We start from the raw sequence: 16,705 nt of genomic DNA, 5'->3' as shown, positions 1-16,705 counted from the left end.
TCTCTGAAAACAACTTCCTCCTAACATCCAGCCTAGACCTCCCCTGGCACAGTTTGAGGCTGTCCCCCCTTGTTCTGTTGCTGCTCGCTTGGCAGAAGAGACCAACCCCACCTGGCTACAGCCTCCCTTCAGGCAGCTGCAGGCAGCAATGAGCTCTGCCCTGAGCCTCCTCTGCTGCAGGCTGCACACCCCCAGCTCCCTCAGCCTCTCCTCACAGGGCTGTGCTCCAGGCCCCTCACCAGCCTTGCTGCCCTGCTCTGGACACCTTCCAGCACCTCAACATCTCTCTTGAATTGAGGAGCCCAGAACTGAACACAGTACTCAAGGTATTCTTTCCAATGTGCTACTTGTGATATGTTCTCTTAAATCAGTATTTCTAGGTTCCATTTTAATAAAAAAGATAAATAATTAATTTTAATAAAAAAGAGGAAAATAACCAGCAATGATATTCCCCTATGATATTAAATATTGTAAGAGAAGATGGTTTTGCAACAGCATGCAAACTTCTTTGCTAAGACATGATCCTCTGATCTCTGTCCAGAGCAGGGCCAGGAGGATGCTCAGAGGCTGCAGCAGCTCTGCTGTGAGCACAGACTGAAAGAGTTGGGGCGGCTCAGTCTGCAGAAGAGGAGGCTCCCAGGTGACCTTCTTGTGGCCTTCCAGGATCTGAAAGGGGCCTCCAAAAAAGCTGGGGAGGGACTTTTTAGGCTCTCAGGGAGTGGCAGGAGTGGGGGGAATGGAGCAAAGCTGGAGGTGGGGAGGGTCAGGCTGGAGGTGAGGAGGAAGTTGTTGAGCAGGAGAGTGGTGAGAGGCTGGAATGGGTTGCCCAGGGAGGTGGTTGAGGCCCCATGGCTGGAGGTGTTTGAGGCCAGGCTGGCTGAGGCTGTGGGCAGCCTGCTCTAGTGTGAGGCATCCCTGCCCATGGCAGCAGGCTTGGAACTAGATGATCCTTGTGGTCCCTTCCAACCCTGACTGATTCTATGATTCTATGACTGGAAGCCCTACTGGATGTGCTTGGAAGTCTCTTGTAACCTGGTTGATTCTATGATGCTATGATTCTTGGATAGAGCTGGGTGATAGTTTGGGCTGGATGAGCTTGGAGATCTCTTCCAACCTGGTTGCTTCTATGATTCTATGATTCATGTTCTATTTATATTTATATTGTATTCCCAGCCTGTTTATGGCAAACTGCTCTGGAGGTTCTCAGTATAGACTCATGGTGCAAGGGGTGGGGGTAGTGTTTGTCTCTTGTATGTATGTATGTATTGATTGGTTGATATTTTAATGGTCAAATACATTTATTTGACTAGAAAGTGGGGATGGTCTATGGAAAAAGGCCCTGCACCTGTGGCAGGCTTGGCATCATTCAAAAAATAAGATCTTGTTTTGTCACCAAGTCGCTCAGGAATGAAGATAGTTGAGGCAGAGAGGGAGTAGGCTTAGGGAGGGAAGAAGAAAAGCATGACAAACTAGTAGAAAAAGAAACAATAGCACCAGAAAATGAATGTTATAAAAAGGTGACCAGAAAATCCATTTAGGAGAGAAGGTGTTGGGGTCTGGTAATGACTTTGCAGAGAGACTCACCTTATTAACAGAGAGTGATGTTTAGATATGGAGTTAAGTAGGAATCGATGGAATCAATTAATTCACTTATCACAGATGACTATCTGATGAGTGAGAAGAAATGCTAGATGTCAGGAAACAAAATGAACATTTTGCTTGGGCAGCCAGACAGCACAGAAGCAAGGCCAGAAATTGCTGATGCTGAGCTAGACCAAGCAAGCAGAAGAGGCCAAACTATTCCTCTAGCTGGGCAGGAGCAAACAGGTCCTGGCAGAGGAAGGGGTCATGGAGTTGTAGAATGAATTGGGTTGGAAGAAACCTTTGGAATTCATCTTTAACTAGGTCATGTTGCTCAGGGCCCCATCAAGCCTGACTTTGAATATCTCCAGAGGTGGGCCCACCACCACTTCCTTTGGCATCCTGCTCCAGTGTGCCACGACCTTCATGGTAAAGAATTTCTTCCTGATGTTCATTAGAAAGAGTCCATGAGAAAGAGCTTGGAAACTGGACCTGGTTGTTATAACAAGGTAGAAGTGTTTCCAGCATACCTCTGGCCAAGGAGGCACAGGTGCTGTGAGCAAGTTGTTCACCTCCTACACTCTGATTAAAATTTATCCTGTGCTAGGAGGAACCCAGAGTGATCATCAGTGCTGGCCATGGTCTGCCTGGAATCAAAGTCTGCCTGGAATCGAAGTTTGCCCAGGGAGGTGGTGGAGTTGCCATCCCCGGAGGTGTTGAAGCCAAGCCTGGATGAGGCACTTAGTGCCATGGTCTGGTTGCTTGGCCAGGGCTGGGTGCTAGGTTGGACTGGATGACCTTGGAGATCTCTTCCAACCTGCTTGATTCAATGCTTCTATGATATACTAAAGTCTGGTCTCGGGACAGCTCTTTGTGGAGATAGCTCTTCCTCAGAGATGGAAGTCTAACAGCAAGATTAACACATAAAAGGGACATCAGAAACAAAATTACTGTTGAAATGATTCCCTGGAGTCCAAGGCTAAAGGGTCTGACAAAAAATACACCAAGAAGAGTGGGCAGTCCTCTCTGCTGTGCTCCCTGCATGACTGCCTCATGCTACTGACAGTCTTGTTTCTTTCACTGATGTGAGAAAAGCTTGCATGAAAATATTGCTATAGAATCATAGAATGACTTGGGTTGGAAGAGACCTTGAAGATCATCTAGTTCCAACCTCCCTGCTGTGGGCAGAGACACCTTCCACTAGATCTGCTTGCTCAAGGCCCCATTCAACCTGGCCTTGCACAATTCCATCCACAGCTTCCCTGGGCAACCTGTTCCAATATCTCACCACTCCCACTGTAAAGAATTTCTTTCTAACACCAGTCTAAATCTGCCCTCCTCCAGCTTAAAGCCATCTCCCCCTGGCCTATCACTACAAACCCTTGTAAAAAGTCCTTCCCAGCTTTCTTGCAGGCCCTTTTCAGGAACTGGAAGGGCACTGTTAGTTCTCTTGGGAGCCTTCTCTTCTCCAGGCTGAACAGCCCCAGCTCTCTCAGCCTGTCCCCATAGGGGAGGGTTGTCCAGCCCTCTGTTCATCTTTGTGGCCTTCTTCTGGACCCACTCCAACAGTCTGATGTCCTTCTTGTGCTGGGGGGGACCAAAACTGGACACAGTACTCTAGGTGGTGGTCCTTATTCTGGCCTGTCAATATCTCAAAGGGACCTAGAAGGAAGCTGGGAATGGACTTTTTAACGTGTCAGGTAGTGATAGTATTGAGGGGAGCGGAACAAAGCTGGAAATAGATAGACTCAGACTGGATGTTAGGAAGAAGTTCTTCATGAGGGTGGTGAGACCTTGAAATGAGTTGTCTAGGGAGGTGGTGAAAGCCTCATGCCTGGAGGTGTTTAAGGCCAGGCTGGATGAGGCTCTGGCCAGCCTGATCTAGTGTGAGGTGTCCCTGCCCACGGCAGGAGGGTTGGAACTGTCTGATCCTTGTGATCCCTTCCAGCCCTGACTGATTCTCTGATACTCCAAGATTTTGCAATATTAATGCAATATCTATAATATTCCAGCATTTGGGAATATTAACACCAGCTGCTAACACATTACAAGTACTGAGTGGACAGCTTGCAATATGCATCCTAGGATGCTGCTCACCTCACCTGACATCCTGCTAGCAATTTATTATGCAATAGAAACACTCAGTTTGGCTTTCCTGGAGATGCATAACCCTGGATTACAGACCACATAGCAAACGAATTGTTCCTAACACCTAAGTGATAGGAAAGCTTATTCTTTGTCAGCAAGATTTAGCTATGTGTATACCCCCCTGCCCCCTTCCTCCACATAATTAGGCAGAAAGCTGAAAATCTTATCAGAGAGATGCAAAACTGCAGCACACATGATACCTCCCTGTGTTATGTAACACACACACACAAAAAAAAGGGCTCATAACAAACAACTCAGATGAACTCAAAACATGATACCATGGTAAGCTGACCTTTGCAAAGCATTGCCACCAAGGCCCTTCAGCTTGCACTCTGATTGCTTTTCTCTGCTAAGCAGCCACTGCACAGATGTGATTTGCACCATTCCCTCTGTGCCCTGCCAGAGCCCAGAACTGATGCTAACCATTCCTCTCTTCATCTACCAACTGCTACCATTCCCTCTGACAGATCAGCAGCTGAGGCACAAAGAGAGGGCTTTTAAAGCCATGTAAATATTAGAAGCTGTACACAGGGATAGAACAGAGCTGGAACCAGTGGAGTTCCCCAGGGATCAGTGCTGAGTCTGGTCCTCTTCAAATTCTTCATCAATGACATTGATGAGCGGACAGACAGACAGGGACTTGGAGCTAGATGATCCTTGTGGTCCCTTCCAACCCTGACTGATTCTGTGATTATATGACTTCAGTGAAGTTTCATCCTGTCACCGGATGAACCATAAAGGTGGAGGGAGCAGTGTCAGCAGTGCCCTCCAGAGCTCCTTTTGGATGACCTGTGGGAGCTCTTGCAACCACAGCACATCAGAAAGCAAGCCTTCAGGCTGCGACAAGAACAGTTTGCCACTTGACTTACCCACGTTCTCAAACCTCATCCTAATGCCTGCACATCAAAACTCTCCATCAGGAGAAAGATAAATCCAAGAAAGCAAAAGTGAAGAGAGATGTAGGTGATCTAGAGAGGCTGTGAGACAACAGTAAGGAGACACAGTTTACAACAGTAGGCCAGCTGGAAGGATAAGCACATGGAACAGACTGATAGCAAAGAAGAGGGCTTTTCCCTCTGCAGCTTAAAGGGGTGGTCTGACAGCTGTGTTCTTAGAGAAAGGCTTTCAAAAGGAGCAAAACCGAAGCTGTGATGTCTTTAAAGTGAGCTTGATTCATGTCTCCACATCCATCATTGTCTGCAAGGAAAGATGTGAGCCAGAAGTGGTTTAATACCCTTGTAGGGTTGGGGAGAGGGTGATTGGATGCCACAAGGGCAGATTTACTAGGGGCAGTATTTACACAAGAAGCAAGAGGTACACATATAAATACAAGGCAAAACCTGTAACCTGCTCCCATGGGGGTGGTCAGCTGCCAGCACAGGTGCCTATATGGGACACGAAATCTCTGTCCTTGGGAGTTTTTCAAAGCTCAGCAGGCCTCAAACAACCTGACATAACCTTGACAAGAGCCATGCATTGGGCAGGTTGGAGTAGATGACCTCTAGAAGTTCCTTCCAACTTAAATTATTCCATGAGTCTAGATGACCTGGGGCAATGAATACTTTATGACCCTCGCTGTGAAATAAAACCCCATTGATAAGTTTGACCTGGTCAATACTGCAGGGACACTTAAGCATCTGTCACTGCTGATATCTTGCCCCCACTGCAAAATCACAAACCTCATGTGGAGGGGGCAGAGGGTTGAAAGGATAGTAGTGGTAATGGCTCCTCTGATTGCTTCTTGAAAAAGGGGGAGGATGGGAGGGTGAGGAGAGAGACACATCATAGCAGAACCCTGTAGGAGCTTAACCAGAGGCCCAAAACACGATACCTGCCCTGTCTCCACCATGAATGCCACCACTCTGCAGCCCCTTGACTTCCCCTTCCTTCTCCAGCCCTCTACCACAGCAAACATCCTTCCTTTTCTCACCTTTCTCTGTGATTGTAGATTTTTTGGCAGCAAGACTTCACAGCTTCAAGAGGTTGTGGGTGATTAGTTGCAAACCTTCCTTTTCCCATGCAAAAAGGCACAGAGAAGCACAGCCCTGTGAGGAGAGGCTGAGGGTGTGCAGCCTGCAGAAGAGGAGGCTCAGGGCAGACCTCATTGCTGTCTACAACTACCCGAAGGGAGGCTGTAGCCAGGTGGGGTTGGTCTCTTCTGCCAGGCAAGCACCAACAGAAGGGGACACAGTCTGGAGCTGTGCCAGGGGAGGTCTAGGCTGGATGTTAGGGGGAAGTTGTTGTCAGAGAGAGTGATTGGCATTGGAATGGGCTGCCCAGGGAGGTGGTGGAGTTGCTGTCCCTGGAGGTGTTCAAGGAAAGAGTGTCTGGGGCACTGAGTGCCATGGTCTGGTTGATTGGCCAGGGCTGGGTGCTAGGTTGGACTGGATGAGCTTGGAGCTCTCTTCCAACCTGGTTGATTAGATTTGATCCTATCCTATCCTATCCTATCCTATCCAAACTATTTAATTTAAGCAGGGGTCAAATTCTGCCTCTATTTTATTATTCCCTCTAAAGATTTTTATTCTGCAGGAAGGTTCAGTGGCTCTAGCTAATGAGAAGAAGAAAATAACCTGCTGAAGCTGAGGATACCAGAAACACTTGGAATGAAAATTAAACATTATTATTAGCAACTTTCAGCAGGGTTTAAAGTGTTGAAATTTAACCTTGCCATGTGGATCCCTATCACTTAACTTTAATGAGTAACCAGGAGCAGGAGAGTTTCCTATATCATGTGTGCAGTAGCTACTGAAGAGAGATATGACATATTATCTAGACTGGTTTATAGAAGCAGCTATCCTAGCACTGCAATAAAGGCAGAAATGAGACATTTAAACCATTCCCTTCTAAAAGATGCACTAGAAAATGGTGGTGCTAGCTACAAGATTTTTTTAAGAGTGTAAGGATCATCCTCTGGAAGCAAAACTCTTCCATATTTCAAAAAGAAAGGATGGCCTAGGTGCCCTGTTCAGTATATTTGTTGATAATCTGGACCAGGGGATTGAGTCCTCCACCAGTGAGTTTGCAGATGACACCAAGCTAGGAGCAGCTGTGGAGCTGTTGGAGGGTAGAAGAGCCCTGCAGAGGGACCTGGCCAGGCTCAATGGGTGGCAGAGGTAATGGGATGAGACTGAACAGGGTACAGGGTTCTACACTTTGGCCACAGCAACCCCAAGCAGCACTAGGGGCTGGGGCCAGAGTGGCTGAGAGCAGCCAGGCAGAGAGGGAGCTGGGGGTGCTGGGAGAGAGGAGCTGAAGATGAGGCAGCAGTGCCCAGGTGGGCAGCAGAGCCAGTGGCATCCTGGGCTGGCTCAGGAGCAGTGTGGGCAGCAGGACAAGGGAGGTTCTTCTGCCCCGGTGCTCAGCACTGCTCAGGCCACCCCTGGAGTGCTGTGTCCAGTTCTGGGCCCTTTACTTCAAGAGAGATGTTGAGGTGCTGGAATATGTCCACAGAAGGGCAGCAAGGCTGGGGAGGGGCCTGGAGCAGAGCCCTGTGAGGAGAGGCTGAGGGAGCTGGGGGTGTGCAGCCTGCAGCAGAGGAGGCTCAGGGCAGAGCTCATTGCTGTCTACAACTACCTGCAGGGAGGCTGTAGCCAGGTGAGGTTGGGCTCTTCTGCCAGGCAACCAGCAACAGAACATGGGACACAGTCTCAAGTTGTGCCAGGGGAAGTCTATGCTGGATGTTAGGAGGAAATTGTTGTCAGAGAGAGTGATTGGCATTGGAATGGGCTGCCCAGGGAGGTGGTGGAGTCCCTGTCTCAGAGGTGTTTAAAAAGAGGCTGGATGAGGCACTTAGTGCCATGGTCTGTTTGCTTGGCCAGGGCTGGGTGCTAGGTTGGACTGGATGGTCTTGGAGGTCTCTTCCAACCTGCTTGATTCTGTGTTTCTATGATAATGATGGGTGATAAGTAAATCCCAACAAGCTGCTTTAATATCTCAGTTGGAGCTGTTTGTCACCATTATTCTGCCACCTTTATGTTAAATCCTGCTAGCAAGCCTTCTTTTATTTGCCTTCCCATCAAAATGTTTCACTGTAGCAGGAGTGAAGAGCAGTGGAAAGCCTCAAGGTGAGCTCTTTGGAGCATGGTGCAGAGCACACAGTCTGGGGCCACAGACACACAATTCAGTTGTAACTTCAAATATCTGACTGAAGTTGTTCTTTCCATTCACTGCCTCTTTCCATATTTAAACCCATGCAGATAAGGGTAGCTCTCTGTTTCCAGAGCGAATCTGTACATTTGAGTAGCATAGCAGTGGAGGCAGTTTCCTGCTGGAACAACCAACCTGCAGATAGCAACAAACATTTTAGTGTTTGCTTCTGCTTGGCTGATGAAGAATTACTGACTTTATTTTCTACAGAGGGGAGCATTTGCAACACTGATGATCACTTCAGAAGAGCAGGGTTGCTTTAGGGCCCAGCTAATACTGATTAAGGTCTCATTCTTCATTCCAAACCAAACAAATTTCCTTTCTGTAATGTAGTGTATGACAATCTCCTTCATATGTTGCCTTTGGGTGAGGAGACATTAAAGGCATTTTGGTTTTGTGCACTGCATTGGTTAGGAGCAATGATTTCCACTGTGTAACTCTACCTCCTTTTGCATAATTATATAGAACCATAGAATCATAGAAGAGTTTCCACTGGAAAGCAACTTGCAGATCATCAAGTCCAAATGTTACCTAACTCCAACAAAGCTGGTGCTAAGCCACATCCCTCAGCACCACATCTCTGCCTCTTTGAAACATCTTCAGGGATGGGGATTCAACTGCCTCCTTGGGAAGCCCATTCCAGTCTTGCAGAACTCTGTCAATCAAGAGGTTTCTTCTAATATCCAGCCCAAACCTTCCCTGGTGCAACCTGTAGGCCATTTCTCCTGTCCCACTGGAGATGGGAGCACCAACCCTTTTTCAGCAAAACCCAGGTTGTTGAAGTGCCCTGCAATGATGAGGTCACTGAACATCACTTCCTCTCTCTTAACACCCACTGACTGCTTTAGGAGCTGCTTGGCAATGGAAAGAAAGCCACTGGTCCTAAATTTACCTTTATTTGACACAAGAACAAGGGGACACAGCCTCAAGTTGTACCAAAAGTGGTCTAGGATGGATATTAGGAGGAAGTTGTTGTCAGAGAGTGTGATTGGCATTGGAATGGGCTGCCCAGGGAGGTGGTGGAGTCACTGTCCCTGGAGGTGTTGAAGCGAAGCCTGGCTGGGGCACTTAGGGCCATGGTCTGGTTGGTTGGCCAGGGCTGGGTGCTAGGTTGGGCTGGATGAGCTTGGAGGTCTCTTCCAACCTGCTTGGTTCTATGTTTCTATGATCTTTGTCACTGTGATGCTGGTGCTGGACGCTCCTATCAACATGTAAAACTGACTGCAGCCTCTGCAATTCCGCACCGCCCATGCTCTTGCTGTGCCCTGATCTGGGGCTGGGGTCCATCTGGGGGCTGGGACCTTCAGTAGCTTGGTGCTCTCAGCAGGTGGCAGTGAAGGCCCGTGGTGAGGTTTAGTGGGCATGGTGGGGATACCGGGGCATGGTCTTGTCTCCTACCACTTCCCCACAGCCAGTGGGGTGCACACATTAAATAAGTCCTCAGAGGAATTTCCAAGAGAAGTTGATACAGTCAGGGAAAAAGAAACCCTACCCTACCCTCAACATCCACCCCAAATCCCAGCCAGATAAATCATAGAACCACAGAATGGTTTGGGTTGGAAGGGATCTCCAAAGATCATCCAGTCCAACCACCTCTGCAGTCAGCAGGGACAGCCTCGACTAGATCAGATTGCCCAGAGTCCTGCCAAGCCTCACCTTGAATACCTCCAGGGATGGGGCCTCAACCACTTGTTTGGACAACCTGTTCCAGTGTTGGGTGTAAATGATGGTAAAAACACTGTGGTTCTCCTCCCCCTCTACTCTGCCCTGGGGAGACCTCCTCTTGAGTACTGCCTTCAGTTTTGGGATCCTCAGATGACGAAAGACAGGGTGCTTAACACCTTCTTTGCCTTGTTAAATCCCAACCCCTTGGCCTCTGCCCATCCAGCCAGCCTGTCAGTGTCCCTCTGCAGGGCTCTCCTACCCTCTTTATTTGAATATCCTAAATATTAATCATTAAGGGATGCTTTGGAGGGGACCTTTAAAGGGTTGAGGTTTTAGTGCAGCCATGGTAAACGGTGCCTGTGTTTGCCTTCTATTTTTTTTTATAGGCTACTTAATCTGTTTCTTTGATATCATTTTGCATTCCATCTTAAGTGTTTTCAGAGAGTCTTACATTAAATCTCCCCCTCTTTTTTTTTCCTGCCACCAGAAGTGATTACACATAAAGAGGATTAAGATTTGCCGGAACAGTTGTTGAATGGAGTTTGTTTAATTGGTACCCATCTAAATAAGGGTAGTTAAGATGCTGATGCAGACTCTGTTCCCCATTGTGTCTGAGCTAACTTTGGTGGAATGACATCAATAATGAATACCCTGCATTATATCTGGTTATTTTAGGTTGGGGTTTTTTGTGTGTGTGTAGCACATGTGGTTCTCTAGTCAGATAGAGGCCATAAGGCAGGACTGATGGAGTACTGCATTTTGTATGTTCTGTTTAATTGCTAATACCTCTTTCTAAATGATGAAGAGGAATTTATTTGATGGTTTTGCTTTTTTTGCATACAGAACAACTGTTCTGGGTTCTTCCCCCCCTCTACTCTGCCCTAGTGAGACCACTTGGAATACTGTGTCCAATTTTTTGCTCTCGTCAGACCCCACCCAAAGCCCTGTGTTCAGTTCTGGAGCCCCCAACACAAGAAGGACATGGAAGTGTTGGAGCCAGTCCAGAGGAGGCCACCAAGATGCTCAGAGGGCTGCAGCAGCTCTGCTGTGAGGACAGGCTGAGAGAGCTGGGGCTCTGCAGCCTGCAGAAGAGAAGGCTTTGAGGAGAACTTGGAGTGGCCTTCCAGTATCTGAAGAGGGCTACAAGAGGGCTGGGGAGGGACTATTGACAAGGTCTTGTAATGCCAGGATGAGGAGGAATGGGTTTGAAGTGGCAGAAGGGAGATTGAAACCGGATGTTAGGAAGAAGTTGTTTGCAGTGAGGGTGGTGAGACACCGGCACAGGTTGCCCCCAGGGGTATTATGGATGCTCTTTGGAGGTATTCAAGGCCAGGTTGGATGAGGCCTTGAGTGACCTGTTCTAGTGGGAGGTGTCCCCCTGCCCATGGCAGGGGGTTGGAACTGGCTGAGCTTTGAAGTCCCTTCCAACCCAAGCCATTCTGTGATTCTATTCTATGATTTTGGGCTCCTCAGTTTGAAAGAGACCTGCTGGAAATAGTCCAGCAGAGAGCCACAAGGATGATTTGGGGACTTGAACACCTCCCCTATGAAGAGACCCTGAGAGCCCTGGGGCTGTTTAGGCTGGAGAAGAGAAGGCTGAGAGCAGATCTGATCAATATATACAAATATCTGAGGGGTGGGTGTCAAGTGGCTGGGGCCAAGCTCTTTGTGGTGGTCAGCAGCAATAAGCCAAGGAGCAATGGATACAAACTGGAACAGAGAAGATTTCATCTCAACATGAGGAGAAACTTCTTTAGAGTGAGGGTGCCAGAGCCCTGGAGCAGGCTGCCCAGAGAGGCTGTGGAGTCTCCTTCTCTCCAGACTTTTACAGCCCACCTGGTTGTGTTCCTGTGCAAACCACCCTAGGGGAGCCTGCTTTGGAAGGGCGGTTGGACTGGATAAACTCTGGAGGTCCCTTCCAACCTCTGAAGTTCTGTGATTCTGTGGTGCTGAGTCTTTTCAAGAAGCTGTGTGCCCACTCTTTAAAAGCTGTGGCAGTTTGGTGCAGTTACATGCTGGAGAGTTTATCATTTCAAGCAGGACTCTAATGCTTAAAAATAAATGATAGGTTTTGTGATGAGAGGCTTCAGGCAACTAGAAGATGATGCACTCTCTGTGAGGGGAACTGTGTGTTTACCTTTATTGACAGAGCTTCAGAAGTCTATCTCTGCAGCCCAGAGAGGCATATTGATCAACAGTTCCTCTTCACCTGCCCACTGATAATGATTCATGTTGAGGCAGAAGAGGAAGTAAGCTTGAAGCAGAGAGAGGATGTGCAGGTTGGGCAGTTCTGTGCATCCCTCTGAGATTCCATCAGTGGAGACCTGTCAGTGTGGTAGTTTCCATGGCTGCACTGCTCTGTTTGCCTCCTGTAGCATTCACCTAACTTTTCTGTCTTGTTCTAATTGCTTCCCATCGGGGAACATTCCCAGGCTGCTTCTTTTTCCATGCCAGGTTCTAAACTTGGCTCTTAGTCTTCTGAACTTGCTCACTGCAATGTTTTGTTTTGTTTTCACTCAAATGCATGCTCCAGTGAAAGAGATGGGTACAAAGGCAGCAGAGCAATGGAAGCCTGGCTGGTGTTAGGCTGTGGAAACACAAAGTCCATTTTCCCATGTGACACTTCTCAGCTGTCAAACTGCTTCACTAGATCAGATGCTTGCTGTCACTTGAAGTGAAATCTGCAGCTCAGATTTCTTGGAACTGCACATGTAACTGCAGGTGAGCAGAATAGTCTAAATTATGGAGTCAGTTATTTCCATGCAGTCTTCTACCTCCTGCTGAAATAAAGACTACTCTCATCTCTGTCTTGCTCAAGTGTAGCCTGACCTTACAAACTTGTATCAGTAGCATATACCTTGAGTACTGTGTCCAGTACTGGGGCTCTCAATCCAAGAGAGATGTTGAGGTGCTGGAAGGTGTCCAGAGAAGGACACCAAAGCTGGTGAGGGGCCTGGAGCACAGCCCTGTGAGGAGAGGCTGAGGGATGTGGGGGTGTGCAGCCTGAAAAAAAGGACACTTAGGGCAGACCTCATTGCTGTCTACAACTACTAGAAGGGAGGCTGTAGTCAACTGGAGTTGGGCTTTTCTGTCAGGCAACCACAACAGAACAAGAGGACACAGCCTCAAGCTGTGCCAGGGCAGGTTCAGGCTGGATGTTAGGAGGAAGTTCTTCACAGAGAGAGTGATTGGCATTGGAATGGGCTGCCCAGGGAGGTGGTGGAATAAGCATCCCTGGAGGTGTTTAAAAAGAGGCTGGATGAGGCACTTAATGCTATGGTTTAGTTAATTAGAAGGGTTAGGTGATAGGTTGGATTTGGTGGTCCCACTTGAGGTCTTTTCCAACCTAATTAATTCTGTGATTCATATAGAAAATATGTTCCCCCTAGATTTTGACTCTCAACTCTGCATGTAGCTGTGGGTATCCATATTCCAACCACCAGAGACAGGCATCTGTTTTGGGAGCAACACTACAAAAACTGAGCAATTCCACAGGTCTGGAATGCTGTCTCACTAAGGACCAGAGCTTTTAGACTTCTAGTGCAATTCACAGGATCACAGACTCACAAAATATCAGGGGTTGGAAGTGACCCAAAGAGATCATCGAGTCCAACTTGCCTGCCACAGCAGGACCATACAAACTAGCACAGGTCACTCAGGAACACATCCAGACAGGCCTGGAAGGTCTGCAGAGAAGGAGACTCCACAACCTCTCTGGGTAGACTGTGACAGTGCTCTGGGACTCCTACAGCCAAGAAGTTTCCCCCTTGTGTTGAGCTGGAACCTCCTGTGCTGCAGCTTCCACCCATTGCTCCTTGTCCCACCTCAGGGAGCAGTGAGAAGAGCCTGTCCCCCCCCCTCCTGACCCCCAGCCCTCAGAGATTTATGAGCATTGATTAAATCCCCTCTCAGTCTTCTCTTTTCCAGACTAAACAGCCCCAGGTCCCTCAGCCTCTCCTCATCAGGCAGTGCTCAGTCCCCTACTCATCCTCGTAGCTCTCCACTGAACTCTCTCCATCAGATCCCTGTCCATATTGAACTGAGGAGCCCAAAACTGAATGCAGTGCTCAAGATGAGGTCTCACCAGGGCAGAGTAGAAGGAGAACCTCCCTTGATCTGCTGGACACACTCTTAATACACCCCAGGATCCCATTGGCTCTCTTGGCCACGAGGGCACATTGCTGTGCCATGGGCAAGTTGTTATCTGAGTAACTTGCAGTGGAGCTGTGACAAAACAAATGCTCACTAGCACATCTAATGCTCTTTTTTGACATGAAATAAATATTCTCTTATACTACTTCTGTGGTTGTTACCACACACTAACATTCTCAAATGTGTTTTGTTCTGCCTGGTGACCTCATTAGTGTCTATAAATATGTGAGGGCTGAGTGTTAGGATGGAGCCAGGCTCTTCTCAGAGATGCTCAGTGATAGGACAAGGGGCAATTGGTGCAGAGTACCCTAGGGGATCCTGCCTTATTAGGCAGGTTGGACTCAATGATCTCTGGAGGTCCCTCTCAACCCCTAAAGATCTGTGATTCTGTGATTCTCCAATTCTGTGATTCTGTTTGATACTTCAGATAGTGCTATGCTATCCCTCTCAAGTTTCAGAATGCTGCTGCTAGCGTCCTTCAGATGGTTTCATAGCCATACATCTACTCCTTCCTATTCAAAACCAACAGAGTTTGCTCATCTCTTCAGTCATCTGCCACAGATGGAGGGGACTGTGCTCACAGCCAGGCTAACTCTGACACAAGTGGATGTTGCTTAGTCAGTGAGATGTTTTGTTCATTTGTTATTGTGTATAATGCATCTATTTTAATGCATGACTAAGAGTAAAAAATTCATTAGCACAGGGCAAATCAATTAAATGTTCTTCTACCAAGCATCCATCCCTAATGGAACATTTTGTAGCGTGTTGTTGTATTGCTCTGTTAACAAACATCTGTTGTTACACACAACCAATCACAGATCTGACTCAGTTACCCTGCAGATAGTTTGAAAATGCCTTCAAGATTTTAATCAAGCACTGCTTTGGAAAAAAAAGAACCAACAAACCAGCAACAAACCCAACCCTGAAGTGAAAAAGTCAAAGAGTGAATTAATCTTGGAGGATATTCCTCCCTCCTCCAGTTGGTGTTGACTTTCCCTTCCCCTTCCCACCCAAGTAATTTCTCTACTTTCATTTTTGGACTGGACTTGTACCAGGGAAGGTTTAGGTTGGATATTAGGAAAAATTTCTTTCCTGCACAGAGTCTCCCTAGGGCTCCAGGCTGCCTATTTATAAGTGGGGCAAAGCCATTTTGTGGCTAAACTTCTCCAATTTCCTGATTTTCCTGAGTTACTAAATTGCCTATAAGCATGCTTGTGAAGATTTTCCCAACTGAATGAGAGCCCAAAATTAACTAATTTGTATCTAGTCGTGGATGGATACTTTCTGGAAATAAAAATAACTACATATATTATAATTCCTGCCTTCTTAATTACCCCAAACTAAATCACCATGCTAGTTTACTGTGCCACAGCTGCTCAGAAACTTCCTTCTGCTTTGGCTGCCTTGAGTTAGATCTTAAATCCAACCACCAAGGAAACTTTCTGCTTTGGCTGCCTTAAGTTAGATCTTAAATCCAACCACCAAAGAAACTTTCTGCTTTGGCTGCCTTGAGTTAGATCTTAAATCCAACCACCAAAGAAACTTTCTGCTTTGGCTGCCTTAAGTTAGATCTTAAATCCAACCACCAAGGAAACTTTCTGCTTTGGCTGCCTTAATTTATATCTTAAATCCAAACACCAAAGAAACTTTCTGCTTTAGCTGCCTTAAGTTAGATCTTAAATCCAACCACCAAGGAAACTTTCTGCTTTGCCTGCCTGAAGTTAGATCTTAAATCCAACCACCAAGGAAACTTTCTGCTTTGGCTGCCTTAAGTTAGATCTTAAATTCAACTACCAAGGCAACTTTCAACAAGTCAGTAGGAACTATTGGCCAGGAACACCTCTGACCATTCAGCCAGCTAAGAATAGGGACCTGGGGACTCATTTCCAGCCATAGTTCGTTGGCAGGGCACTGGGATACAAGGTTTTTATTTGAGTTACAGAGGTTTATTGAGCCATTACTTTTGTTCTAAACCCCAAACTGCAGCTCATGTAACATAATGTGGTACCTATGCCTTAAAATATCTTGGTTTATGTTTATTTTTCCAGTAACTTGGTATTATTTGCTAAGTTGGTAGGTACATCTATGAGATATGAGTGCATTTGGAGTGTTCTGAGCACAAACCTGTCAGTCTAATGGGATATTTCTCCTGCTTTTCACCTCTGGAGATCTAGATCTGAATGTAGGCTGTCTAATCCCAGTCTGTTTGGTAGAACTGCATTGTATTGAGAATCAAAAGCCAGACATTGCATGAGCTGTATATAGACACAGTTTGTAGCCTCTCTCCATTCTGCTCTGGTTAGGTTTGATGTTAGAGAATGCTTCCCAAAAATCAGAATTCAACTATTTTTGCAACATCATGTGGGAAATCTTTGCAATACCTGAGTGTTATTATTATAACAGAGCACTACTACTGCAAACAGCAAGTCCTATAGAAGTGTTCAGTTAGTTCTCCTGATAATCTTCACTACAGCACTGTAAACTTCTCCTGAAGTGGGAATGTAACTGCACCACCCAAATGGTGCAGCTCTGCTCTGCAAAAAACCTGCAAACTGGAATCACCAGAGACAAGTGCTTGCCTCTGAATTTCCAATTAATGCTCCCAAAGTGCTTGGGTTGCTGCTCCTCTTAAAGCTTTCCTGCTTGTTCACACTTCCAGGGTAGACATCAGTGTAGAGGGTTATTAGAGGCCATTATTATTCTTGTTCACTATGCTAACATGGGGGTGCTAGGAGATGAGCTCTACATGAGCTATCAGTGTGCACTTGCAGCTCAGAGAGCCAACCAGAGCCTGGGATGCATCAAGAAAAGAGTGGCCAGCAGGGTGAGAGAGGAGATTTCTGCTCCTCTGCACTGCTTTGGTGAGACCCCACCTGGAGCACTGTGTCCAGCTCTGGAGCTCCTATTAAAAGAAAGATCTGGAGGTGCCAGAGCACATCCAGAGAAGGGCCACAAGGGAGATCAGAGAACTGGAGCTGCTCTGCTATGGAGGCAGGCTGAGAGAGTTGGG

Source organism: Pogoniulus pusillus, chromosome 25, assembly GCF_015220805.1.
Source record: "Pogoniulus pusillus isolate bPogPus1 chromosome 25, bPogPus1.pri, whole genome shotgun sequence".
In the NCBI taxonomy this organism is placed as follows: Eukaryota; Metazoa; Chordata; class Aves; order Piciformes; family Lybiidae; genus Pogoniulus; species Pogoniulus pusillus.
This window is presented reverse-complemented; position numbering follows the sequence as displayed.